Source organism: Mauremys mutica, chromosome 2, assembly GCF_020497125.1.
Source record: "Mauremys mutica isolate MM-2020 ecotype Southern chromosome 2, ASM2049712v1, whole genome shotgun sequence".
In the NCBI taxonomy this organism is placed as follows: domain Eukaryota; kingdom Metazoa; phylum Chordata; order Testudines; family Geoemydidae; genus Mauremys; species Mauremys mutica.
The window spans coordinates 200,132,492-200,159,853 of NC_059073.1; the positions used below are offsets into that span (position 1 = coordinate 200,132,492).

The following is a 27,362-nucleotide window of genomic DNA, read 5'->3' on the forward strand; positions in this document are numbered from 1 at the left end:
TAGGGAAGATTCTAGACAGAACCTCTGCAGTGGTGCTGAGACAGGCAGAGTAGTGTTAGCGATAGGACTGCTTTCCTTATTTTATTCTTATTTCCTTTGCCACAAGGCAGCAACCATGTTAAACTGACTTTTGCATACTTTTCATGCAGAACTGTATATCTGCTCAGGTTTGCTCAAAATGTGTTTGTTTTAATTTTGCAGCAATTTCCGCATCCAGGTACATTAAGTACTGCAAGATAGTCTCGCCCCTTGCATGGGCTATATGAGCTGGTCAGCACGTAGTTTGTCTCATGAAATCAGTGCACCCTTACTTTGGAGTCAGAGTGCTCTGTTCAGTTTTGCTTACTTCAACTCCTTACCGACCATTAAACTGGTGGTCAAAGAGTGTTGATAAGGTCTGTGGTAACTGGCATCACGGTGCTTGCAGCCTTTGGCAGCACACCCTAATTAGTAGCCAATCAGGAATGGCAAATGAACCTGAGTCTTCTACATAACTGTCTGTAGAATATGGTTGATGGATATCCTGATTCTATTTTAAAGTGCATGTGTTTTAATGGCATGCCATTCAGACCTCCGGCCTCTCTTGAAGCATCTTTTGGATTAACCAATTGCATGACTTTCTCCATCCCATGTTTGTTATGTTGTGTATTGTGTTATACTGTATTTGTTGTGGAGTTATCTTCTGAATAGATAGGCCTGCTAATCCAGCATGTGTGAACCGAGAGGCTAAGATTTCAGCTGTCTGCACAGTTACTGCTCTTCTTATTGCCTCAGAAGGAATTAATGACTCTTCCAGACTCCAATGAGAGGATGATGTTGTGAGCCTTGGATCCTCGCTGTAATTTTCAAGATGTGTTTCAATCCATGTACATCATATTAAAGAAGGTGAGAGTTGGATGTGGAAGTAAGAGTTCAGTTTTACCAGACAAAACTGTAATTCATCTTTTATTAGCACATAGTGAATCACTGTGCTTCAGTTCAGACTATAGTAATTCATTAATGTCTACCTTACTTTATTTGAATCTTTTCAGTCATTCAGTGAATGTTTTTCGTTTCAGTTGGTCTGTCCAGAGTAACTGCAGAATCAGTTTCTTGTCTTATTTCTTGCAATGTAAATGTTTAGGTTCCATACAAATATTTCCCACTTTTGTTGCATCTCCTCAAGGTTATACCAGCTAAGTGAATGAGTGGGAGAGAGTTCAAAAACACTGTGCAGAACACAAAGAAAATGAATGCAATCCCTAGCACAAAGGCTTTTGCTAGAACTATCAAAGTCTGCCCTTTGCTTTTCTTCATTTTGGGCATTCTGTTTTTCTCACTACCTCTACCTTGCCTTTGCAGAAAACAAGGATAATTGTGTGTGTGGAAAGTGGTGATGCCCTACCCAATCTCTCCCAACATACCAGAATAGTCAGATATTTCTACTAAAATGTCAGCAGTGAAGCAGTTGATTTAAATTGTTCTTTTCCCTCAGGCTTCAGAGTTAGCACCAAATTGAGGGGGCAGTTCTCACCTTGCAGGGTTAATGTGTTGGACAGTCATTCATCTGCAGATTCAGCAAGGTAGCACTACACTGGAAGCATGTTTGGAAGTTTTCAGCTGTAAGTGCAAGAAACTCAAGTTTTTTTAACGAAAGCTTAAAATCTACAGAAACTGGCGAGGTCCATCAGAAAACTGCCAGTATGACATAGTAGGTTCGGTTCTGGTTCAATCCCAACCCTTTGCTCCAAATCTTCTTGAGAGAGCTATAGGGCTGTATGGAACAAGAAGTGGGAAAAAAACACAGGTTTTGAACTTTGTTACAAATAAAAACTCTGTGATGTCTTTTCAAAAGCCCATTACAGCCCACAAACCTTTTGAGTGAGATTTGACTGATTCCCTTCCCCTTTTTTTCAGTTACTGAAACCGTGAACATCACATGATTTTCAGGCAAAATTATAAATCAAAGTCCACCATGAACTCCTCTGAAATACACTACCAAGCACCTTAGGGAAAGGAGGAGATAACCAGCCCTGTTGATCAAAGGAACAAGGAGGTAATTTAATAAATTATATTACATTTTAAACTAAAATGTAGATGTGAACCCAAAGCCAAACCTTAATTCCAAACAACATTGAACTTTGGGAGTGCTCAAAGTCCTAACCGGGGTCCAGATCTGAATTTTGCAAATGGTACCTTTCCTTATAATGGAGCGGCCAGCACCATAAGTCCAGACACCCCTAAGCACTAGAGTGCTTGAAAACTCAAACTGAGGCCTGGTCTACACTAGGACTTTAATTCGAATTTAGCAGCGTTAATTCGAACTAACCGCTCAACCATCCACACCAGGAAGCCATTTAATTCGAACTAGAGGGCTCTTTAGTTCGAATTTGGTACTCCACCCCGACAGGTGGAGTAACGCTAAATTCGACATGGCTAGCTCGAATTAGGCTAGGTGTGGATGCAAATCGAACTTAGTAGCTCCGGGAGCTATCCCACAGTGCACCACTCTGTTGACGCTCTGGACAGCAGTCCGAGCTTCGATGCTCTGAGCAGCCACACAGGAAACGACCCGGGAAAATTTGAATTCCTTTTCCTTTCTGGACAGTTAGAATCTCATTTTGTGGTTGGACATCGGGGCGAGCTCAGCAGCACCGGCAGCAATGCAGAGCTCTCCAGCAGAGGAGTTCATGTAATCTCTGAATAGAAAGAGGGACCCGGCTTAGACTGACCGGGAACTCTTGGATCTGATCGGTATGTGGGGCGAGGAGTCTGTGCTTTCGGAGCTGCGCTCCAACAAACGGAATGCAAAGACCTACGAGAAGGTCTCCAAAGCCATGATCCAGACAGAGGATACAGCCATCATGCAACGCATCGCCGCGTGAAAACCAAGGACCCCAGACAAGGCTACCAAAAAATCAAAGCGGCAAACGGACGCTACGGAGCCTGCCACCAGTGCCCCACCAGTGACCATGGACTCTGATGATGGGACAGTGTCGACAGACAGTTCCTCGATGATGTTCACGGATGGGGAAGATGAGGAAGTGTTTGTGGAGGACAAGGCAGGCGAGAGCGCTTACAACGCTGGTTTCCCCGACAGCCAGGATCTATTCATCACCGTCACGGAGATCCCCTACCAACCCTCCCCGGCCATGAACCCGGATCCTGAATCAGGGGAAGGAGCAGTCGGTAAGTGCTTTAACCATGTTAACTTTTATTCTTAATATAACAGGAATCTGAAGTGTGTGAGAAGGAGGTCTCTCTATATATGGTGATAGAACAGAAATCCTCCTGGGAGATCTCCACGAAGCTCTACTTCCGTTAATCGATAAGCATCAGCAGGAGGTTCCTGGGGAGAGCTGCCTTATTGGGTGCTCCGTGATAGCACCCTTTTCCGCGCGAGGCTTTCATGCGGTATTCAGGGAGCATTGCCTCCCCGACCACGGCTGCATCGGTCCGTGGTTCGTGATAGATTTCACGCAGCATGCGCTCTCTATCTCCTTCAGTGCCCGTCCTCACGGTGATCTCGCTAGGAGACTCATGCATCTAATTAGGGGAATTACTGTAATGTTACGCCTGGTCCAAAGTATTTTTAAAAAATCTCCGGACAGACGGCATAGCAGAGACTCAGCACGCTGCTGCGACACAAGCGTAACGGAAAGCCAAAGAATCAAATGGACGCTCATGGAGGGAGGGGGGACTGAGGACGCAAGGTATCCCACAGTTCCTGCTGTCTCCGAAAAGGATTTGCATTCTTGGCTGAGCTCCAAATGCTTCTAGGGACAAAAACAGTGTCTGCGGTGGGTCAGGGCATAGCTCGGCAATTTACGCACCCCCCCACCCACCCCCAGAAGTGAAAGGGAAAACAATCCTCTCTTGACTCTTTTACATGTCACCGTATCTTTACTGAATGCTGCAGATAGACGCGATGGTGCAGCACTCAACACCAACATCCTTGCTTCCCCCACGATATGGATGGCTGATGGTACAAAATGACTGGTACCCATCCTCATCATCAGCCTATTGCCACATGGGGCAGTGCAAAAGGACTGGTAACCATGCCGACTACTATCTGTCAGGTTCCCCAGTGTCAGGTGAAACTAATTTTTCATGGTAGATGGTACAATATGGCTGGTAACCATCGTCATCATAGCAACAGGGGGCTGAGCTTCATCAGCCCCCACCCTTCATGTGTAAAGAAAAGATTCAATTGCCCCTGGACTAGCAGCAGGATGCTGGGCTCCTCTCCTCCACACTCCTTAATGTCCTATCTGGACTATCATAGCAACTGGAGGCTGCCTTCCACTCATTTCTCACTAACAAGTCACTGTGTATTATTCCTGCATTCTTTATTACTTCATCACACAAGTGGGGGGACAATGCTATGGTAGCCCAGGAAGGCTGGGGAAGAATGGAATGAACAGGTGGGGTTGTTGCAGGAGCACCCCCTGTGAATAGCATACAGCTCATAATCTATGCAGGATCTGACACAGAGCAGCTGTGCTCTCTGGTTCTCTGATACAGTGGTTCTCTAGTACACTTGCCCATATTCTAGGCAGGACTGATTCTATTTTTAGATACCAAAAAGGAGGGATTGACTCAGGGAGTCATTCCCAATTTTTGCTTTTGCGCCCCTGGCTGCTCGGCCAGGGGCACTTATGACAGCACCAAATGGTGCAGTGCAAAAGGACAGGTAACCATGCCCATCTTATTACCATCTTATTACCAATTTATGGTATGTTAGATGGTACAATATGGCTGGTAACCATCTCTGCTGTCATGCAAAAGCAAAAGCATGCTGCTGTGTAGCGCTGCTGGACCGCCTCTGTCAGCGGCATCTAGTACACATACGGTGACATACACAAAAGGCAAAACAGTGTCCATGGTTGCCACGCTATGGCGTATGCCAGGGCAATTCTGGGAAAACGGGCTTGAAATGATTGTCTGCCGTTGCTTTCCCGGAGGAAGGAATGACTGGTGACATTTACCCAGAATCCACCACGAAAATTATTTGTGCCCCAGCAGGCACAGGGGTCTCAACCCAGAATTCACAGAGACAGCCTAGACTCAGTTAATTGTTCGCAAAAATGTATCTTTGCAAGGAATTCACTCCCTGTTTCCCATCTCACAGCTTCCACTGTCTCCAGACCTGCCACAGCATCCCCCTCGCAGAGGCTGGCAAAGATTAGGCGGAGAAAGAAAAACACAAGGGACAAAATGTTCGATGAACGTATGGGCTGCTACCTAGCCGAGGCGGACCAGCAGAGCCAGTGGAGGGAGACCGTCTCTCTGTACCAGCGCTCACACAGCGAACAGGAGGAGAGGTGGTGTGAGGAAGACAAGCAGGCGACTCAAACAATGTTTGGAGTAGTGAGGGAGCAAACGGACACGCTCAGGCGTCTTGTGGATGTTCTGCAGGACCGCAGGAGCACAGAGCCCCCCTGCAGTGTATCTGCAACCGCCCTCTCCCGCCACAAAGTCCCATACCCCCCTCACCCAAAATAACCAGAAGGAGGGGCGCCAGAGGCCGTGTAAACTGTCACTGCACCCCAGCAGAGTGCTCAAGTACCAAAAAGCTCTCATACCCTACATTTGCAGAAGTCGTTCCCTTCCGGACTCACACAAGTCCCAATCCCAGTTCCATCCCCTGAGTGTCTACTTAAGTAATAAAAATACTTTGCTGTTAATTACTGTTTCCGTCATGTTTTTTCAAAGAAGACTGTGTTTGAATGGGGGGCGGGGGGAAGGGGGTTGTTAATTGCATAGGACAGTCACCTTTCCCAGGGTACAGACACGGGGGCAGGATCAGCAGCGGGTCACACACACAGTGCAGTCAGTAGGCACCATGGTCGGTATGGGAGGTGGTTTCCAGGTTCTGTGTGGGCGGGGGGGATGTGACTTTGTAGTGGGGGAGGGCGGTTACAGATCTTATACAGCGGTCCTTGTCCTGGACCGCTGAGTCACGCAGCAAAGGAATCTGTATCCGTACTCCTCCGCCACAAGGTCACATATCCCCCCGCACACAGAATTCGAAAAAGAGGGATGGCAGGCTCCGTTGAAAGAAGCATTCCGGCACTGCGGACCGCTCTAGGAGCAGGAGCCTGTCATTCGTTGAGTTTAGAGGCGGTCTTTACATCACCGCACACCCTACCCAGCACAGTCTGCCTCCCAGTTTCAACCCTTTAACGCAAAGTCATGAATAAAGAAACCTTTCTTCAGTAACAATGGGACATGTATTTTATGTTTACACGTGTGTTGGAAGTGGGGGAAACGGGGTGAACGGGGTATGTAACCGAAGAGGAGAGTCAACAGTCAGTGGGTAAAGAAACAGGGGCAGGTTCAGCTTCTCTGTAAAGAAACTGAACAGTCACAGGTCACGCTGCTCGCTGGTATTTGAAGAGTTCCTTGTTGCTGTCCCAGGCGCCTGTATAGGGCTTTCATGAGCAAGTGCATTAGCGGGCAGGCTGGGTCCCCGAGGATGACTTTAGGAATCTGCTCATCCACAACAGTTATTTCGTGGTCCGGGAAGAAACTACCTTCCTGCAGGCGTCTGAGCAGCCCACAGTTCCTGAAAACACACGCATCATGAACCTTGCCCGGCCACCCGACGTTGATGTTTGCAAAACGTCCCCTATGGTCCCCCAGTGCTTGCAGCACCATTGAAAAGTAGCCCGATTTCTCATCAGCTGACTGTGGAAGAGGTGGACGATAAAGTGCGAGGAGGAGAAAACGGCGATGATCGCAGCGGGCTCCATGCTTGCAGTGCTGTGGCGTCCGCGCTGTCACTGACCAGAAAAGTGCACAAACAGATTGCCCGCAGGCGCTTTCAAGGAGGGAGGGAGGGAGGTTGTGATTGACGGTTCAATGACGACACTTACCCAAAACCACCCTCGACACATTTCTCCCCCCAGCAGGCATTGGGGGCTCTACCCAGCATTCCAATGGGCAGCGGGGACTGCGGGAACTGTGGGATAGCTTCCCACAGTGCACCGCTTCCAAAGTCGACGCTGGCCCCGTGAATGTGGACTCAGAAATTCGAATTAGTGTATTTAGTATGGATACACAAATTCGACTTCATAAGGTCGAATCCACAAATTCGAACTAAGTTGATTCGAAATAGTCTTGTAGTGTAGACAAGGCCTGAATTTTGTTGCTTGAGCTCTTCTCTACTGAATGCAATCTGCTGTGTTCTCCCAGAACCAATCATTACCTGTACATACTATACAGGTTCTTTAGACTTACCTACAGCTGAGCATAATAAAATTCATTCAGAAACTAAAGAAGACTTAGCAAAGAATCCTGTGGCACCTTATAGACTAACAGACGTTTTGCAGCATGAGCTTTCGTGGGTGAATACCCACTTCTTCGGATGCAAGTCATGCAACTTGCATCCGAAGAAGTGGGTATTCACCCACGAAAGCTCATGCTGCAAAACGTCTGTTAGTCTATAAGGTGCCACAGGATTCTTTGCTGCTTCTACAGAACCAGACTAACACGGCTACCCCTCTGATACTAAAGAAGACTTCTTATTTACTAATAGCAAGAATACACCTCAATTAGTGACAGGTCGATAAGGCTCTCTTCTGCAGCAATGCTTACAAAAAGATTGGGATTGAATGGGAAAAGTCCCAGGAAAGATTATACTTTGATTCCACAGGAAATATTATGTGTTCAAAACTATGCAGCCCATTTCCCACAAAAATGCTGATCACACATCCATTTTCTTATTTTTCCCCACTTTTTTTTAGAAGCAGCTATGTGATCTTGAATTAATTAAGTTGCATATCAGCAGTGCACGTGGAAGATGCATTGCAATGAAGAAAGCAGAATCTGCTACAGAAATTGTGCCATTAGCTGTCTATTTTGTCCAAAAGACACTTTTAGACAGAGATTACAGCACCTGTATGTCAGCTAATGATGAAGAATAGATTGCATAGAAGTGAAAATGGGCCCACACTGTTAAGTTCTGGTTGAGTTCTAGACATTCCTAATGTTTTGGGGGCTCTTAATATATGGGATTTTTTTTTTCATCTTCAAAGTTTGAAACCGGTTCCAGATTTGACTTTCCCTAAAATGTGGGGTATTTGGTTCTGTTATGTGATTCAGACCCATTTTTGTAGGCACTCGGATACCATGAGGATGAGCATGGTATAAAAATACATATAAAGATGGATGGATGGATCTCTTAAATTCAATATTTTTATGTGTAAAAGAGCCACTTCAGATCCAGAAGTTCCTAACTACATTAAAATTCTCTAAATTTTTCTAAAATAGCTTTTTAAAATATATATTCATATATGGTAGATATAGAATACATGATGGTGCACCGTGGTGTATGCAACGGAAGTCTGCTTATGTATCTCATGTGGGGTCTCTGTCTATGTCTTTTTAGAACCAGATTTTTCTGTAACCTTCCTTCAGCTCTGTAAGTGTATAAAGTTACTCTGGGCAGCTATGTGGAAGGCGAGGAGTGTGTCCTGTGTGAGTGTTATACCTGAGTAAACACGTTCCTATTCTTACCTAACTCTAGATCTTCTGCTAGGCCATTTCCCAGCTGACATAGCATTGTTCAGATTTATTGGCTAGCAGTTGGTATGCCATGTACATGGAACAATTCTTCTGTTTGGGTCCTCTCCAGGGATTGAACCTCAGATCTTGGGATCTAAAAATATTAGTGTCTGTTGCTTGAACTGAAGGACCAGGTCCCTTAGCTCAGAAGCAGTAGAAGATTCAAATTTTGTACATAAAAGGGGGAAGAACCACAGACTGCATAGCACAGGTTATATACTACCTCTGTATGGGAAACTCATCCCAAACTTCCGAGGTCCACAGCAGTTCAAATCCCTGTACAAGCCACCACTTTTAACCAGGAATTGGGTTGGGAATAAAACTTGTTCGTACTCTTCTAAGGTCCGCTCACAAAATAAGCTCTGCCCATGTGAGTTGCCAAAATAAGATGCTGCTCACAGTAGATTGTGCAGATGTTCAAAATATGATTGTGTGTAATGTTTTGCTCCCCCTTGGTGGGATTTAAATATGCACATGGACTCTGCTAGGCTTGTTGGGCTCTTTCCTGACTGGGAAAAAAAATAAGTGGTGGTATATTTTAAATTCCATCCACTTGTGTCACCAAATGAAAGGTCATTCATGGTAAATTGTCAAATCTTCCCCAACATTCTTACATGAAGAATGGAATACTCAACAATATCCACATTTATATTAGCATCACTGGGTATCTGAGTTAACACATATGAGATGAATGGGGCAAGTTAACACCTCTCAGAGCTATTGTTCCTGGCTCTCTCACACTAGTGCTTACTTTAATATAACTTAAGTTGCTCAGGGGGGAGCCAACGGGGGGGGAGCTCTCCCATCAGCACAGAGCATCTGCACTAGTAGTAACTCTAGTGTAGATTAGCTCTCGGACTCATCTCTGCCTTGGTTATACTTGTTTCACTTTTTTGAGGTTTTCTTCACAACAGCGAGAGACTTTTTTTTAAATGAAAGCTGAGATTCTGGAGAACAGATAGTAGCTTCAGAGAGGTACCAGTATAGCATAGCTGTTCCAAACCCTGCTTGTAACAATACCCTTTGGTTTGGTCATCTGTGAGCACTGAATCAGGCAACTTCTGGATGTAAAAACATGAACTCTACATGTGATCTAGCCATTAGGGAGTGACAAAGAGCCACATTGTGTTACTTTGTGTTAACTGTAGCATATCAATGCCTTTGCCACTTGCAAGCGTTGTGGCTCTCTTGGATGAGTGCCAGTAAAACTTCTTGATCTTGCCACACCTCAATGTTATGCATTCTGTCATACATGCACTGTATGTGTACACAAACCCAGGCCATGGCTACACTTGCAGATGTAGAGTGCTTTGGATTAAACCAGCCTTCGGAGAGCGCACCAGGGAAAGCACTCCAGTCTGTCCACACTGACAGCTGCAAGCGCACTGGCCACATTCGCAGCACTTGAAGCGCTATTTGGAGCGGTGCATTATGGGCAGCTATCCCACAGAGCACCTCTTTCCATTCTGGTGCTGTGGCTTGTGGGAAGAGGGCGTGGGGTGCGGGGCATTCTGGATCCTGTCCCAACGCCCCATGATGCATCGCTTCGCATCCCAGCAATCCCTGTGTTTCCGTCCACAACTGGCACCATCTTTCAATGGTTTCTGTGCAGCGCACACTTTGTCTACCTTTCGGTCTGCGGGAATGGAGCCCGAACTGCTGTGGAACATGCTGATGAGTCTCGCCAGCACGTCTCATTTGGCAGTCGAGTTACTGCTTAAGATCCAAAGTGACAGCGAGGAGTCCGACAATGATATTGAGTCGCCTAACGCATATGAATGAAATTGCTTGTCTCATTCACGGACATGCTCTCCACCGTGGAACGCCGCTTTTGGGCTTGGGAAACAAGCATTGAGTGGCGGGATCACATCGTCCTGCAAGTCTGGGATGACGAGCATTGGCTGCAGAACTTTCAGATGAGAAAAGCCACTTTCATGGGACTGTGTGCTGAGCTCACCCACACCCTGCGGCGCAAGGACACAAGATTGACAGCTGCCCTGACGGTGGAAAAGCGGGTGGCTATTGCAATCTGGAAGCTGGCAACTCCAGACAGCTACTGATCGGTCGCTAACGAGTTTGGAGTGGGAAGGTTGACGGTTGGAATTGTGTTGATGCAAGTTTGCAGGGCCATTAATCACATCCTGCTCAGAAGAACCGTGATGCCAGGTAATGTGCATGAATTTGTGGCTGGCTTTGAACAAATGGGTTTCCCTAACTGCAGAGGAGCGATAGATGGGACGCATATTCCTATTCTGGCACCAGCCCACCTAGCCTCCTAGTACATTAACTGAAAGGAGTATTTCTCCGTGGTTCTCCAGGCGCTTGTGGATCACCATGGTCATTTCATTGACATTAACTCAGGCTGGCCCGGAAGGGTGCATGACGCACGCATCTTTCGGAACACTGGCCTGTTCAAGAAGCTGCAAGCCGGGACTTTTTTTCCAGACCAGAGGATCACCATAGGGGAAGTTGAAATGTCCATGGTGACCCTTGGAGATCCCACTAACCCTTTAATGCCGTGGCTCATGAAACCCTACACAGGGAGCCTGGACAGCAGCCAGGAATGGTTCAACTACAGGCTGAGCAGGTGCTGAATGACTGTGGAGTGTGCTGTTGGCCGTTTGAAGGGCTGCTGGTGCTCTCTTTATGGGAAGCTGGACTTGACCGAAGACAGCATCCCCGTGGTTATATCCGGGTGCTGTACCCTCCATAATATTTGTGCAGGGAAGGGTGAAAGCTTCACTCAGGGATGGGCCTCGGAGGTTCAACACCTGGAGGCTGAATTTGCACAGCCAGAGAGCAGGGCTATTAGAGGGGCCCAGCGTGGGGCTGCAAGGATTAGGGATACCTTGAGGGAGCAATTTGAGGCTGAAAGCCACCAGTAATGTTTGGTGCCGTGCACGGGAGTGAAGTGCAGTGCCTGTGTTTGGTACACTGACTTGCAGTGCTTGTTGCTTTCCTGGGCTAAGGTATATTTTGCTTTATGCACTAATAAAGTATGTTTTCAAAGTAAAGAACTCCATCTATTGAAAAGAAAATTCATTTATTGAAAGAAAAAAAACAAAGTAACACAAAAATACCAAAAGGATAAGGAGGTGGGGTGGGGACCAGTTCACTCACAGGCTTGAGTATGTCCTGTTTTCATACTCTCGAATCCTGTCTGGAGTGCTGTGCACTGAGTGATGCACTTCAGGATGGCTCTAAGGCATGTTGAGGGGGGTTGAGTGCAGCGGATAAGGGTCGTAGTTTTCGTGGGTGGGTGGTGAAGCTATGGGTATAGGAGGCAGCTGGGGGCGGTAAAAACCCGGATATTGGGGAAAGTGGGTTGGAGGGGACATGGGGGCACAAGGGGAAGAGTTTTGGGACAAGGGCTGTGGGGCGGGGGGTGAGCGTAGTAGTGTTCTGCCTGCATGGCGACGAGTGCCTGGATAGAGTCCGCTTGGCGCTCCATTACGCTAATCAGCCGTTCCGTGCTTTGCAGCCGGTGCGTCACGTTTTCCTGGCGGATTCTCCTTTCACTCTCCCTCCACTTCTGTGCCTTTCGATTCTCGTTTACAGACTGCTGCATGACTTCATGCAGCATGTCTTCTTTGATTTTATGTGGCCTCTTCCTGAGTCTTCTCAGTTTGTCGGCCGGTGATAAGAATGACAGCTGAAATCTCAAGGTTTCACCTATACAGGCAAAATGCAACTCTTAACAGAGGAAGCATTGTACACACCAGGGCAATCACAAAAACTATACTTTGCCTGTCCCAAAGTGAGCGCACACAACCCACGGGAGCCCCAGAAATGGTGAGTAAGTACAGGGTCCATGGGGACTGATTGTTTCATGGCTGTACTGTCCTCTGGGTTTCTGTGCCTTGGGGAGAGCCAACAACTGCAGGGGGCACCTACACTGAACACTGTCCCAACATTCTCCATAGGAGTTCGTCCTGGAAGATATCTCACTGCTGAGGGTGACCTGGAAAGCAAAGGAGGGTCCTCTCCTACAATGTGGCTTCTGTCCTGGCCCATATGCAGTTTGCCTGTGTGCAGCAATGGTCCCCCCTCCTCGCCCAAAGAGCCCGTACCTAAAAGAAATCTGCTTACCAGGAACCTCCTCTGTTGTTTGTCCTTCCCCAAGCACCGGACGCCGCAACTGGCTGCCTTCCTCCTGGCTCGAGAAGAGGAATCTAGGGATTCTGGGGTGTCTCCCCCCGCCTCAGCACCATCGCTCGCACTTTCCTCCTCCTTCCCGCCCCCCTTGCTTGGAAATGTCCATGGTGGTCGTTGCAGTGGAGGTGGGATCGCCCCCAAGTATTGCATCCAGCTCTTTGTAGAATTTGCAGGTCGCGGGGACAGCACTGGAGCGGCCATTTGGCTTGTGGGCTTTGTAGTAGGCATTCCGCAGCTCCATTACTTTAACCCAACACTGCACCACATCCCGGTCATGGCCCCTGTCCATCATGGCCCTTGATATGTGCCCAAAGGAATCATAATTCCTACGGCTGGAGCGCAGCTGGGACTACACAACTTCCTCCCCCGAAACACTGATGAGGTCCAGCACCTTGCCATTGCTCCATACTGGGGATTGCCTGGCGCATGGAGGCATGGCCACCTGGAAAGATGCGCTGAGAGCACTCCACGCCTGGCTGAGCAAACGGGAAGGGAATTTTCAAAATTCCCAGGGAATGTAAAGGGCGGGTCTGACACTTGGTTACCTGAGGACAGGGCAGCAGAGTTCAAAAGTGATGACCAGAGTGGCTAGAACAGGCATTGTGGGACACTTCCAGAGGCCAATCAGAGCGCATTAGGCGTCCACACTGGCGCCGCGGTGCTCCAGCGAAAGCGCAACAAACGTTAGTCCTCTCGGGGAGGTGGAGTACCAGGAGCACTCCAGCTGCGGAGTCAGAGCGCTCTACGTGCCTTGCCAGTATGGACGGGGAGTGAGGTAGAGCGCTCTTGGCAGCTTTATTGCGCTATAACGCGCAAGTGTAGCCAAGGCCCCAGTCAGCCATTCTGGTGGGTATATTACTAAACTGGAATCAAACTCACAGGATGCAATGCTTGAAAGCGACTGGGTGTTTGTCATAAGAGAAAGACATGGGCAGTCATGGGAACAATGTTATATTAAAAAAAATCCCCCTAATTTAATGATATTTATTGTGTCTCCTAGCTACAGATAGCTGATTCCAGAAATTAGAGATTCAGAGGATAGCTCTAATTTCTTGTTTATATTTTAATGTGTCTCCTCCCAAAGAGAGAGAATTGAAAATGTCAGTACAAGGCATTACACAAATCTTTCTGGTGGGTTAGTAGCAATCATGTTGCCATGAATTCTCTCTTAAATAATGATATAAAAGAGGGTTTTTTCAGTTACTTGGAGAATGTACCTGCCTCATCAAGCCCTGATGAAGCGAATAAAGTAAGAGGGTATACTGGAATTCCTCAAAAATCCCTCCAAATATTTGTTTTATTGCATTTCAGATGGATTCCTTTTAAATTTCTTTGCTTGACTGCCCAGAGCATTTCAGTCAGATGCCCCTATAGCCCCTCAATTAATGGTTCAAACAGGAAACTCAGTCAGACCTTCAAAGTCTTTAAAAAAAGAGAGAGAAAGAAGAAGACCACAAACAACTGTACAGTGTAAGTACCACCTTCTTATCTTCTTCATGTGAAACTCTTCCAGCAAAGCTAATTAGAAAAATTAAGACAGGGCAAAGAAGCACCAGAAAAGGGAGGGAGGAAGGGAAAAAGGAAAAAAAACCTATAGGTAGTCTGAGGAAAGTACTGGCTCCTATAAGGGACAGTTACAATCAACCTCAAGAGAATCCCAGAAAAGGATGAACAGTGAAATTTGTGACTCTGTGATTCATTACTCGCAGGAGAGATTTAACTTAGCTTGGAAGGGATAAACAACTCCAGCTTCTTAGTGTCTGTGACATAGCCACTTGGCCTAGTGGCGATTTGAAAACACTCTGAGATTATGGTCTTTCACGAGTGACAGAACTTGGGGTATAAATGCAGGCCATTTTTGAAAACAGTTGAGTCCTATTTGGAAGGGGTTGATATCATTTCTTTCCTGATGCACCGATGGCAGGATTACAAACTGTCTGCAAAATATCACACAGCTCACTCAGCAGCACCAAAAGCTTCTCCTGGCTTCAGAAAACGAAGGGCAATTGCTGTAGCATTGCTTACTACAATTGCAGCTTGGAAGCATGGGCTTTAGTGACTGCAGTAGGATAATAACAAAATTAAAGGGTGAAACGTTCAGCCACTCCTTTCAATAATGTGATGATAATAATAAGTGTAAGTGCTCTTCCCTCCCAAAAGATTACCTTTCAAATGAAATAGGCGTTCTGACTGGTCAGTAGCTATAGTGCTACTCTGGCAAAACACCACTTCTATGTCTAATTTCAAAAAGTTGTATTTATGTTTTATTTAAAGATGAAGCGAAGGGCTTGTTAATAAACACAGTTGCTCAAGCCCTTATACTATGAGGAGGTAGAGCTGCCCTCAACTCCAAATTATTTCAATGGGAGTTGAAGGTGGTGAGTGTCCTGCAGGATCAGGCTCAAACAGAATCTCTAGACTGACTTCAAGAGCTGAATCCTCAGCTGGTGAAAATCAGCACAGTTCCACTGGCATCAATGGAACTTGCTCTGATGCTGATTTATGTCCGCTGAAGATCTGGCCTAAAAACTTCAAATAAATGATTCTTAAAACAAAAATATTGAAAAATATTTTCTTCTTTTATATACCCGCCAAGACCTGATTGCAAGGCTCTGCATTTCCCCTGTAAAGGTTATTGGCATTGCAAATATCTAAAGTAGTGTGTGTGAGCTTGTTAAGGTCATTAATAGTTCTGTACCTCAGTTTCCCCACCTGTGAAAAGGTTATAACAATGCTTACCAAGCTTGCAGAGATGTTGTGAGGCTTAATATTTCTGAAGTGCTTTAAAATCCTGGGATAAAAGATTCTATAAAATATAATTGTAACATATTCTAATGAAAATACGTGGTGATATTTTTTGTGCTGTTAGATTAATAAGTGCTTGCTTTTTCTCTTACTTGTTTTTTTAAAAAGCAAGGTAGAGTTCCCTCAGTAATCTGTGCAGTTATCTTACTACAAACCTCCTTTCAGCTTTAAAATGTTTCCATTTTAGGTCATCTTTTTTGTAAACTTTCTTTTAGCCTGTTTTCCATCCAAATGTGCTGGTCTTCTCCAATTCCATAAAATCCACACCTTGTGTATTAATTTCCACTGTGAAACTTGTCAAACCGCTTTCAGAAACTCCCAGCACTCAGTGTGACGTACACTGCATCCCCCTTGTCTAGCACAGCAGTAATATCTGTGAAGAATGCCACAAAGCCAGTGAGGCATGATGACCTTCCCTTCCTGAAACCATGTTGGCTATTTTCAGACAATCTGTGCTTTTCCAAATGTTCTCCCATTTGACTCTTAAAATAATTTCAAAGGCTTTTGCTCACAATTCATGTCAAACTGACTAGTGTGTAGCTTCCTAGTGTGTCCTGACAAAGCCTCTTTTAAAGTGCTGTCATTATGTATTACTCATCCCTTTTCCTTGGAGACCTCTTCTTCACTCAATAAACTTGTGAAAACATCCACCAAAGCTTCTTTATTTCTTACAGCCATTCCGTTTAGTTCTCTATAAGGTTTGTAGAATAGAAGACCTAGTGCTTGGTCCTTTGTAAGCCTCAGAGCAAATTTCTGACCTCAGTTACGATCATATCAATACAACGCAACTCCACTGCAGCCAGAGAAATTATATGAGAGTAATTGAGATCAGATTCTGGCCATCTTATATTTCAAGCAAAGTTTCTGATGTGGTGTGTAGCAGCAGCCACTGGAGTATCCCTGCCATGTGGTACAAACCTTTTGTAATCCCCAACCCATATTATGTGTCTGAGGCCAAGAAAGAGGTTAATTTCTTATCAGGACTCTAACGTCACACCTATATTACTTTATCTACATAGGTTATTAATTTGCCATCTTCTGTCTTTATTGATTATATCCCAGACAACCTTAATTCTGCCTTGTTGTGGCACTATGATGCAGGTGAGGTAAGGGGGAAAAATCTAATGTGTTTTAGCATGGTGTCATTACAGGGCAGAGTTACAGTTTCTGCTGAGGGAGAAACTCCTATAAAAGAATATTTACACCTTCTTCATTGCTAAAGATGAATAAAATAAAGCCAGATGGTGCTTCATCTAGTTCCTTAAAAGGAATGCTAATATATTTCCTACAGCCTACTCAAGTAATACAGTCTTAGACCTGAGTTCTGAAACTCACTGCATAGCAATAGACCTTCAGTGAAGTCATTGGGTCTCCAAGGGATCTGTGCCTTAGCTGCGAAATTCTGTGCTAGACCACAATGTTTCAGCACGTATTATTTTGGAAGGGGAAGTTTGATTTTCTCTGTTACCTTTTTATATTTGTGTTCCCTTTTTTCTAATGATATACCCAGTCATCCAATTTGCCATCTCCTACATGCTTTCTTTATATTTTGAAAACCTTTCCATTCTTCTTTATAGGAGTTGTTTGCCTTTTATGGCTTCTATTGTCCTTCTTGAAATGCAAATATTATTTTTTTCAATAACACAGTCACTGATTTCCAGTGACTTCAGTGGCTAATTGACTACATTCTTTTTTCATTTACATATGCATGAAACCAGAATAATTATACCAAAGTCCATGGAATTACCCCAGTTTAACAGTAGTATAACAGCAGAATTTGGTCTAATTTCTCCTTTTGACACACATGTCCAGAACTCCTTAGTGCTATTGTTATGCACAAGTCTTTCATTTGCTGCTGCACAGGGAAATTTTAATATTAGTTGGAAATCCCAGTTTACATAGGATTCCATAAGATGATTCTATTTTAAATTCACATATATCCAACTGAGTCTGCTTGCTGTTCTTTCTCAAAATCTTGCCAATCTCCAGAAGGATCAACTATTAGCCATTTCTTTCTGAGGATGAAAGTTTGAAGTCCTAAATTACTTTGAATTCCTTTTTAAAGTCCAAACATCATAGGTCCTGTACTCCTTGGGCTTAATTTAGTCAAGTTTAAAGTTGCCCAATCTGGAAGAATAAAATAAAAGTAATTCTGACTCTAAGGCTATGTCTATACTACCAAATTAGGTTGATTTTATGGAAGTAGGTTTTTAGAAATTGATTTTATACAGTCGATTGCGTATGTCCACACTAAATGCATTAAGTCGGCAGAGTGCGTCCTCTCTACCCTGGCTAGCATCGACTTACAGAGCGGTGCACTGTGGGTAGCTATCCTGCAGTCTCTGCTGCCCATTGGTATATTGGGTTAAGCTCCCAATGCCTGATGGGGCAAAAACATTGTCGCGGGTGGTTTCGGATACATGTTGTCAGTCAGCCCTCCCTCCATGAAAGCAATGGCAGACAATCATTTTGCTCCTTTTTTCCTGGGTTACCCGTGCAGACACCATACCATGGCAAGCATGGAGTCTGCTCAGCTCACCGTCACCTCTGCTGTTGTGAGCATTGTAAACACCTTGTGTATTATCCTGGAGTATATGCAGAACCAGGCTAAGAGACGCCAGCACGAGGAGGATTTTGATGAGGACATGGACACAGATGTTCCTGAAAGCATGGGCTGTGGCAATTGGGACATCATGGTGGCACTGGGGCTGGTTGATACAGTGGAACGCCAATTCTGGGCCAAGCAAACAAGCACAGACTGGTAGGACTGCATAGTGTTGCAGGTATTGGATGATTCACAGTGGCTGCGAAACTTGCGCATGCGTAATGCTACTTTCCTGGAACTCTGTGGGTTGCTTTCCCATACCCTAAAGTGCAGGAATACCAGGAGAGCTGCCCTGACAGTTGAGAAGCGAATGGTGATAGCCCTGTGGAAGCTTGTAATGCCTGACTGCTACCAGTCAGTCAGGAATCAATTTGGAGTGGGCAAGTCTACTGTGGGGGTTGCTGTGATCCAAGTAGCCAATGCAATCATTGACGTTCTGTTATCAAGAGTATTGACTCTGGGAAATGTGCAGGTCGTAGTGGATGGCTTTGCTGCAATGGGGTTCCCTAACTGTGGTGGGGTGATAGACGGAACGCATATCCTCATCTTGGCACCAGACCACCTTGCCAACCAGTACATGAACTGGAAGGGGTACTTCTCAATAGTGCTGCAAGCAGTGGTGGATCACAAGGGATGTTTCACCAACATCAACGTGAGATGGCTGGGAAAGGTGCATGACGCTCACATATTTTGGAACTCTGGGCTGTTCGAGCAGGTGCAAGAAGGGACTTACTTCCCAAACCAGAAAATTACCATTGAGGATGTTGAAATGCCAATAGTTTTCCTTAGGGACCCAGCACACCCCTTGCTCCCATGGCTCATGAAGCCATACACAGGCAGGCTGGACAGTAGTAAGGAGCAGTTCAACTATAGGCTGAGCAAGTGCAGAATGGTGGTAGAATGTGCCTTTGGACGTTTAAAGCTCGCTGGTGCTGTTTGCTGACTAGGTCAGACCTCAGCACAAACAACATCCCCATTATTATTGCTGCTTGCTATGTGCTCCATAATATCTGTGAGAGTAAGGGGATGTTTATGGCTGAGTGGGAGGTTGAGGCAAATCACCTGGCATCTGATTTTGAGCAGCCAGACACCAAGGCAATTAGAAGAGCACAGCAAGGCGCGCTGCGCATCAGAGAGGCTTTGAAAACCAGTTTCATAACTGGCCAGGCTTTGGTGTGACAGTTGTGTGTGTTTCTCCTTGATGCAAATCCACCCCCTTTGTTGATTTTAATTCCCTGTAAGCCAACCACCCTCCCCCCTTCGAAATAAAGTAACTATTGTTTTGAAATGATGCATTCTTTCTTTATTAATTAAAAAAAATGAGATAACGGACAAGGTAAAGTAGCCCGCGTGGGGTGGGGAAGGAGGGAAGGACAAGGCCACATTGTTTATTGTAGCCACACTAAAAATCAAACTGTTGCTTGGGCCATCCTCTGGAGTGGAATGGCTGGGTGCCCAGAGCCTCCCGCCCCGCATTCTTGGGCGTCTGGGTGAGGCAGATACGGAACGTGGGGAGGAGGGCATGCGGTTATACAGTGGATGCTGCAGGGGTCTGTGCTCTTGTTGGCTTTCCTGCAGCTCCAAAAGATGCTTCATCATGTCCATTTGCTCCCCCAACAGACGCTTCATCATGTCCGTTTGCTCCCCCATTAGCCTCAGCATTGCGTCCTGCCTCCGCTCTTTGCGCTCACTTAATTCTTTCCTGGCCTCTGCCACTGAATGCCTCCAGTCATTAAGCTGTGCCCTATCAGTGTGGGAGGACTGCATGAGCTCGGAAAACATGTCATCGTGAGTGTGCTTCTCCTCATCCGCAAAATCCTCCTCCCTGTTGCGTGAGACTTCCCCCTTGCAAGTGTTCACGGACAATGGTGGGATAGTGGTAGGGTCCCCACCTAGAATGCCATGCAGCTGATCATAGAAGCGGCATGTATGGGGCTCTGACCTGGAGCGACCGTTTGTCTCCTTTGTCTTTTGGTAGGCTTGCCTGAACTCCTTAACTTTCACATGGCACTGCTGTGTGTCCCTGATGTAGCTTCTGGCCAACATGCCCTGTGAGATTTTGACAAATATATTTGCATTTCTTCTTTTTGATCAGAGTTTGGCCTGCACAGGTGCTTCTCCCCATACAGCAATCAGATCCAGTGTCTTCCTTTCGGTCCATGCCGGAGCTCGTTTGCGATTTTGGGGGGACTGCATGGTCACCTGTTTGCCACGTTGACAGGGGCGGCTCTAGGCATTTTGCTGTCCCAGGCACGGCAGGCAGGCTGCCTTTGGCGGCTTGCCTGCGGGAGGTCCCCGGTCCCGCGGATTCGGCGGCAGCCTGCGGGAGGTCCGCCAAAGCCGCGGGACAAGCGGACCCTCCGCAAGCATGCCGCCGAAGGCAGCCTGCCTACCGCCCTCGCAGCGACCGGCAGAGCGCCCCTCGCAGCTTGCCGCCCCAAGCACGCGCTTGGCGTGCTGGTGCCTGGAGCCGCCCCTGCACGCTGACCAAACAGGAAATTAAATTCAAAAGTTCCTGGGGCTTTTCCTGTGTACCTGGCTAGTGCATCGGTGTTCAAAGCGCTGTCCAGAGCGGTCACAATGGAGCACTCTGGGATAGCTCCCGGAGGGCAATACCATTGATTTGCATCTGCACTACCCCAAATTCGACCCAGCAAAGTAGATTTTAGCACTACTCCCCTTGCCGGGGAGGAGTACAGAAGTCGATTTTAAGAGCCCTTTAGGTCGATGGAATGGGGTTGGTAGTATGGATGCGGTCATTTTTAAATCGACCTAACGTGGCTAAATTTGACCTAACCCCATAGTGTAGACCAGGCTCTGAGTCTAAAGTCCAGCAAACATCCACTCCATATGCACAGTTCTCTACTGTCTTTGACCTTGTTTGGTCATTTACAAGGTTAGTTGTGCAAAGTGTAGTTGTAAAATATCACCAAGTAGTGCAAAGCAGTGGAGAATGCTGATTTGGTAGCTTTTTACATTCACTTTGCACTGGTATAAATGACTATACAAGGTACAAGATAGTGGAAAATCAGGCCCAAAATTCTCAACCAGTCTTTTCAACAAACAGAGTGAAGACAACTCTCACAAACTGTCACCCTAACGTTTAGATAAGATCTAAGGCATGCTGGAACGGAACACTGGAGAATTTTAGATAGTTCCAGATTGACTCCTGGATATATCCAATAAACCTGCTTAGTCTTTATCCTAAAACACTGGTTTATTGTGTTCAAGGCTCCTGCGTGTAGTGATTTGTTTTTTTATCTATTAAGCCAACTCTTGCATTGACTCAATATTTTCTTCAAAATCCCCAATATACATATTTAGATTAGATTTTTTTCTTCCTCCTTCCAGGAACTGAATTGATCCAAATAATACCAGGGAAGTGGCCTTCATGTGCCTTCCTATTAATGCACTGCATACTATCCACAGCCACGTCTTCAGTGAGAGAGATCTGCTTTGGGATGGTATCCGTATGTGGTGTTCCAGCGGCCAAATCCTCTTTTAAGAGGCTCCCTGAATTTGGGATGGCCACATTTTCTGTTACTAACCATTCCAAATTTACCATCTGGTTGTTCTCAGAGCTGGAGAGTGAAGATTACTGCCAGTATTAATGGAATCATGGTTGTTTTCTTAAAACTAAACACTAGTATATCCCAATTTTTTTCCTAATCAAATGGGTATGGATAATAATGTAAACACACATGCAAACACATATAAAATCTCAGCCACATCCCAAAGTCCTTGCTTAGTTTTCACTGACTCCTCTGGTAAAACTCCAGCTGAGTTCAATGCAAATTATGGTGGCATAAAGGCTGAGTAAAATTTGAGTAAGAGTTTTGATGGAGATTTTCAAAGGCACAAATGGCCGTGTGGTGTCTAATGCTCGTTAGTGTCTAATGTTCAACAGGAGTTTGGTGCTGATCTGCCATTTGTGCCTTTGAACATCTCTCCTTCCAGGATTTAGCCCCCTCTTTTACTTTATAACTGTTGGGTAACTTTTTAATTGCTAATACCCATGGGTGAAATCCTGAAGGTCTTACTCTGGGACCCTTCCTGTACTTGTTTAAATCAATGGGAGTTTTACCATTGATTTCCACGGGGGCAGGCTGTATCGTTACTCGGACAAAACTCTGCTGAATTGAAATCAATGGGAGTTTTGCCCATTTAAGGACTGAGGCCTGATATGTTAAGACTATTGCATAGTGAAAAATGAAATCAACAGAAGTGGAGAGTGTTCAGCATGTTGCACAACAAGATCCTAAAACAGAGACTTCAGGATTTAGCTCTTTGCTAATAAAAGTAGTAATAACATTTGTTGCTTCTTTATACACAAAAGGCAAACAGCTGCTTTCAGTCTGAATTAATTATTTTAAATATAGGCTAAGCCTATACTACAAAGTTTTGAAGCATAGCTATGTTAGCTAAGGCCTGGTCTACACTAGGACTTTAATTCGAATTTAGCAGCGTTAATTCGAATTAACCGCGCACCCGTCCACACCAGGAAGCCATTTAATTCGACCTAGAGGGCTCTTTAGTTCGAATTCGGTACTCCACCCCGACGAGGGGAGTAGCACTAAATTCGACATGGCTATGTCGAATTAGGCTAGGTGTGGATGCAAATCGAACTTACTAGCTCCGGGAGCTATCCCACAGTGCACACTCTGTTGACGCTCTGGACAGTAGTCCGAGCTTGGATGCTCTGACCAGCCACACAGGAAAAGTCCCGGGAAAATTTGAATTCCTTTTCCTGTCTGGACAGTTAGAATCTCATTTCGTGGTTGGACATCGGGGCGAGCTCAGCAGCACCGGCAGTGATGCAGAGCTCTCCAGCAGAGGAGTTCATGTAATCTCTGAATAGAAAGAGGGACCCAGCATAGACTGACCGGGAACTCTTGGATCTGATCGGTGTGTGGGGCGAGGAGTCTGTGCTTTCAGAGCTGCGCTCCAAAAAACGGAATGCAAAGACCTACGAGAAGGTCTCCAAAGCCATGAGAGACAGAGGATACAGCCGGGATGCAACGCAGCGCCGCGTGAAAATCAAGGACCCCAGACAAGGCTACCAAAAAATCAAAGCGGCAAACGGACGCTACGGAGCCTGCCACCACTGCCCCACCAGCGACCATGGACTCTGACGATGGGACAGTGTCGACGGCCAGTTCCTCGGCGATGTTCGCGGACGGGGAAGATGAGGAAGGGTTTGTGGAGGACGAGGCAGGCGACAGCGCTTACAACGCTGGTTTCCCCAACAGCCAGGATCTCTTCATCACCGTCACGGAGATCCCCTACCAACCATCCCCGGCCATTAACCCGGATCCTGAATCAGGGGAAGGAGCAGTCGGTAAGTGCTTTAACCATGTAAACTTTTATTCTTAATATAACAGGAATCTGAAGTATGTGAAAAGGAGGTCTCTCTATATATAGGGATAGAACAGAAATCATCCTGGGAGATCTCCACGAAGCTCTCCTGGAGGTAATCGAAAAGCCTCCGCAGGAGGTTCCTGGGGAGAGCTGCCTTATTGGGTGCTCTGTGGTAGCACACTTTTCCGCGCGAGGCTTTCATGAGGTACTCAGGGAGCATTGCCTCCCCGAGCACGGCTGCATAGGGCCCTGGTTTGTGCTGGCTTTCACGCAGCATGCGCTCTCTATCTCCTTCAGTGACCGTCCTCAGGGTGATCTCGCTCGGAGACTCCTGCATCTAATTAGGGGAATTACTGTAATGTTACGCCTGGTCCAAAGTATTTTTAAAAAATCTCCGGACAGACGGCATAGCAGAGACTCAGCACGCTGCTGTGTGACGAGCGTAATGGAAACCCAAAGAATCAAATGGACGCTCATGGAGGGAGCAAGGTATCCCACAGTTCCTGCTGTCTCCGAAAAGGATTTGCATTCTTGGCTGAGCTCCAAATGCTTCTAGGGTCAAAAACAGTGTCCGCGGTGGGTCAGGGCATAGCTCTGCAATTTACGCAGCCCCCCACCCACCCCCAGAAGTGAAAGGGAAAACAATCCTCTCTTGACTCTTTTACATGTCACCCTATCTTTACTGAATGCTGCAGATAGACGCGATGGTGCAGCACTCAACACCAACATCCTTGCTCCCCCCACGCTATGGATGGCTGATGGTGCAATATGGCTGGTATCCGTCCTCATCATCAGCCTATTGGCACATGGGGCAGTGCAAAAGGGCTGGTAACCATGCAGACTAGCATCCGTTAGGTCGATCAAGGGCGCCTGGCCCTAATTTTTCCTGGTAGATGGTACAGTATGGCTGATAACCATCGTCATCATAGCAACAGGGGGCTGAGCTTCATCAGCCCCCACCCTTCATGTGTAAAGAAAAGATTCAGTTGCCCCTGGACTAGCAGCAGGATGCTGGGCTCCTCTCCTCCACACTCCTTAATGTCCTATCTGGACTATCATAGCAACTGGAGGCTGCCTTCCACTCATTTCTCACTAACAAGTCACTGTGTCTTATTCCTGCATTCTTTATTACTTCATCACACAAGTGGGGGGACAATGCTATGGTAGCCCAGGAAGGCTGGGGAAGAATGGAATGAACAGGTGGGGTTGTTGCAGGAGCACCCCCTGTGAATAGCATACAGCTCATAATTTCTGCTGGATCTGACACAGAGCAGCTGTGCTCTCTGGTTCTCTGATACAGTGGTTCTCTAGTACACTTGCCCATATTCTAGGCAGCACTGATTCTATTTTTAGATACCAAAAAGGAGGGATTGACTCAGGGAGTCATTCCCAATTTTGGCTTTTGTGCCCCTGGCTAAGAGCAGCCAGGGGCACTTATGACAGCAGCAAATGGTGCAGTGCAAAAGGACTGGTAACCATGCCCATCTTATTACCAATTTATGGTATGGTAGATGGTACAGTATGGCTGGTAACCATCTCTGCTGTCATGCAAAAGCAAAAGCATGCTGCTGTGTAGCGCTGCTGGACCGCCTCTGTCAGCGGCATCTAGTACACATACGGTGACAGGCACAAAAGGCAAAACAGGCTCCATGGTTTCCACGCTGTGGCGTCTGCCAGGGCAATCCAGGGAAAACGGGCTTGAAATGATTGTCTGCTGTAGCTTTCCCGGAGGAAGGGATGACTGACGACATTTACCCAGAACCACCTGCGAAAATGGTTTTTGCCCCATCAGGCACTGGGATCTCAACCCAGAATTCACAGAGACAGACTACACTGTGTTCATTGTTCGCAAAACTTTATCTTTGCAAGGAATTCACTCCCTTTTTCCCATCACACAGCTTCGACTGTCTCCAGACCCGCCACAGCATCCCCCTCACAGAGGCTGGCAAAGATTAGGCGGCGAAAGAAAAAGACACGGGACGAGATGTTCGCTGAACTTATGGGGTGCTCCCGAGACGAGGCGGACCAGCAGAGCCAGTGGAGGGAGACCCTCTCTCTGTACCAGCGCTCACACAGCGAACAGGAGGAGAGGTGGCGTGAGGAAGACAAGCAGGCGACTCAAACGCTGCTTGGACTAATGAGGGAGCAAACGGACATGCTCCTGCGCCTTGTGCATGTTCTGCAGGACCTCAGGCAGGAGGACAGAGCCCCCCTGCAGTGTATCTGCAACCGCCCTCCCCCGCCACAAAGTCCCATATTCCCCTCACCCAAAATAACCAGAAGGAGGGGCACCAGAGGCCATGTAAACTGTCACTGCACCCCAGCAGAGTGCTCAAGTACCGAAAAGCTCTCATATCCTAAATTTTGAGAAGTCCTTTCCTTCCCGCCTCACCCAAGCCCCCATCCCAGTTTCATCCCCTAACTGTCTAGTTGATAATAAAAAATACTTTTCTGTTAATTACTGTTTCCGTCATGTTCTTTTAGAGGAGACTGTGTTTGAAGGGGGGGAAGGGGGTTGGTAATTTGACAGGACAATCACCTTTACCAGGGTACAGACCTGGGGGCAGGACCAGCAGCAGGTCACACACACACTGCAGTCAGTACGCACCCTGGTCGGTATGAGAGGTGGTTTGCAGGTTCTGTGTGGGTGGGGGGGTACGTGACTTTGTAGTGGGGGAGGGGGGATACAGATCTCATGCAACGGTCCCTGTCCTGGACCACAGAGCCACGCAGCAGAGGAATCTGTATCCGTCCTCCCCCGCCAAAAGGCCACATAGCCCCCGCACACAGAGTCCCAAAAAGGAGGGATGGCAGGCTCCGTTGAAACATCCAATCCGGCACTGCAGACCGCTCTGGGAGCAGGAGCCTGTCATTCCTCGAGTTTACAGGCGGTCTTTACATCACTGCACACCCTACCCAACACAGTCCGTGTCCCAGTTTCAACCCTGTAACGCAAAGTCATCAATAAAGAAACCTTTGTAAAGTTACAGTGGAACATGTATTTTATTTTTAAACGTGTGTTGGAAGTTGGGGAAGCGGGGTGGGTGGGGTATGTAACTGCAGATGCTAGTCAACAGTCACTTGGTAAAGAAACAGGGGCAGGTTCAGCTTCTCTGTAAAGAAACTGAACAGTCACAGGTCACGCTGCTCGCTGCTCGCTGTTACTTGAAGAGTTCCTTGTCGCTGTGCAAGGCGCCTGCACAGAGCTTCACGAGCCAGGGCATTAGCGGGTAGGCTGGGTCCCCGACGATCACTATAGGCATCTGCACATCCCCAAGACTTATTTTGTGGTCCGGGAAGAAACTACCTTCCTGCAGGCGTCTAAACAGACCACAGTTCCTGAAAACACACATGAACTTTGCCTGGCCACCCGAGGTTGATGTTGGTAAAACATCCCCCATGGTCCACCAGTGCTCGCAGCACCATTGAAAAGTAGCCCTATTTCTCAGCAGCTGACTGTGGAAGAGGTGGACGATAAGGTGCGAGGAGTTGACAACGGCCATAACTGCAGCGGGATCCGTGCTCAAAGTGCTGTGGCGCCCGCGCTGTCACTGAGCAGAAAAGTGCACGAACAGATTGTCCGCAGGTGCTTTCAGGGAGGGAGGGCGTGATTGACGGTTCAATGATGACAGTTACCCAAAACCACCCTCGACACATTTTTCCCCCTAGCAGGCATTGGGGGCTCTACCCAGCATTCCAATGGGCAGCGGGGAGTGCGGGAACTGTGGGATAGCTTCCCACAGTGCACCGCTTCCAAAGTCGACGCTGGCCCCGTTACTGTGGACTCACACATTCGAACTAGTGTATTTAGTGTGGATACACAACTTCGACTTCATAAGGTCGATTCCACAAATTCGAATTAAGTTAATTCGAAATAGTCTTGTAGTGTAGA

General features: G+C 46.8%; 1 long non-coding RNA gene across 1 annotated transcript; it reads left to right on the forward strand.

The window, feature by feature from the left end:
* Positions 1-793: 793 nt before the first annotated feature.
* LOC123362672 lies at positions 794-14,083 on the forward strand. The gene is made up of 3 exons (XR_006576513.1): positions 794-885; positions 1,897-2,035; positions 14,014-14,083. It is a non-coding gene; the product is annotated as an uncharacterized LOC123362672 (long non-coding RNA).
* The last annotated feature ends 13,279 nt before the right edge of the window (positions 14,084-27,362 follow it).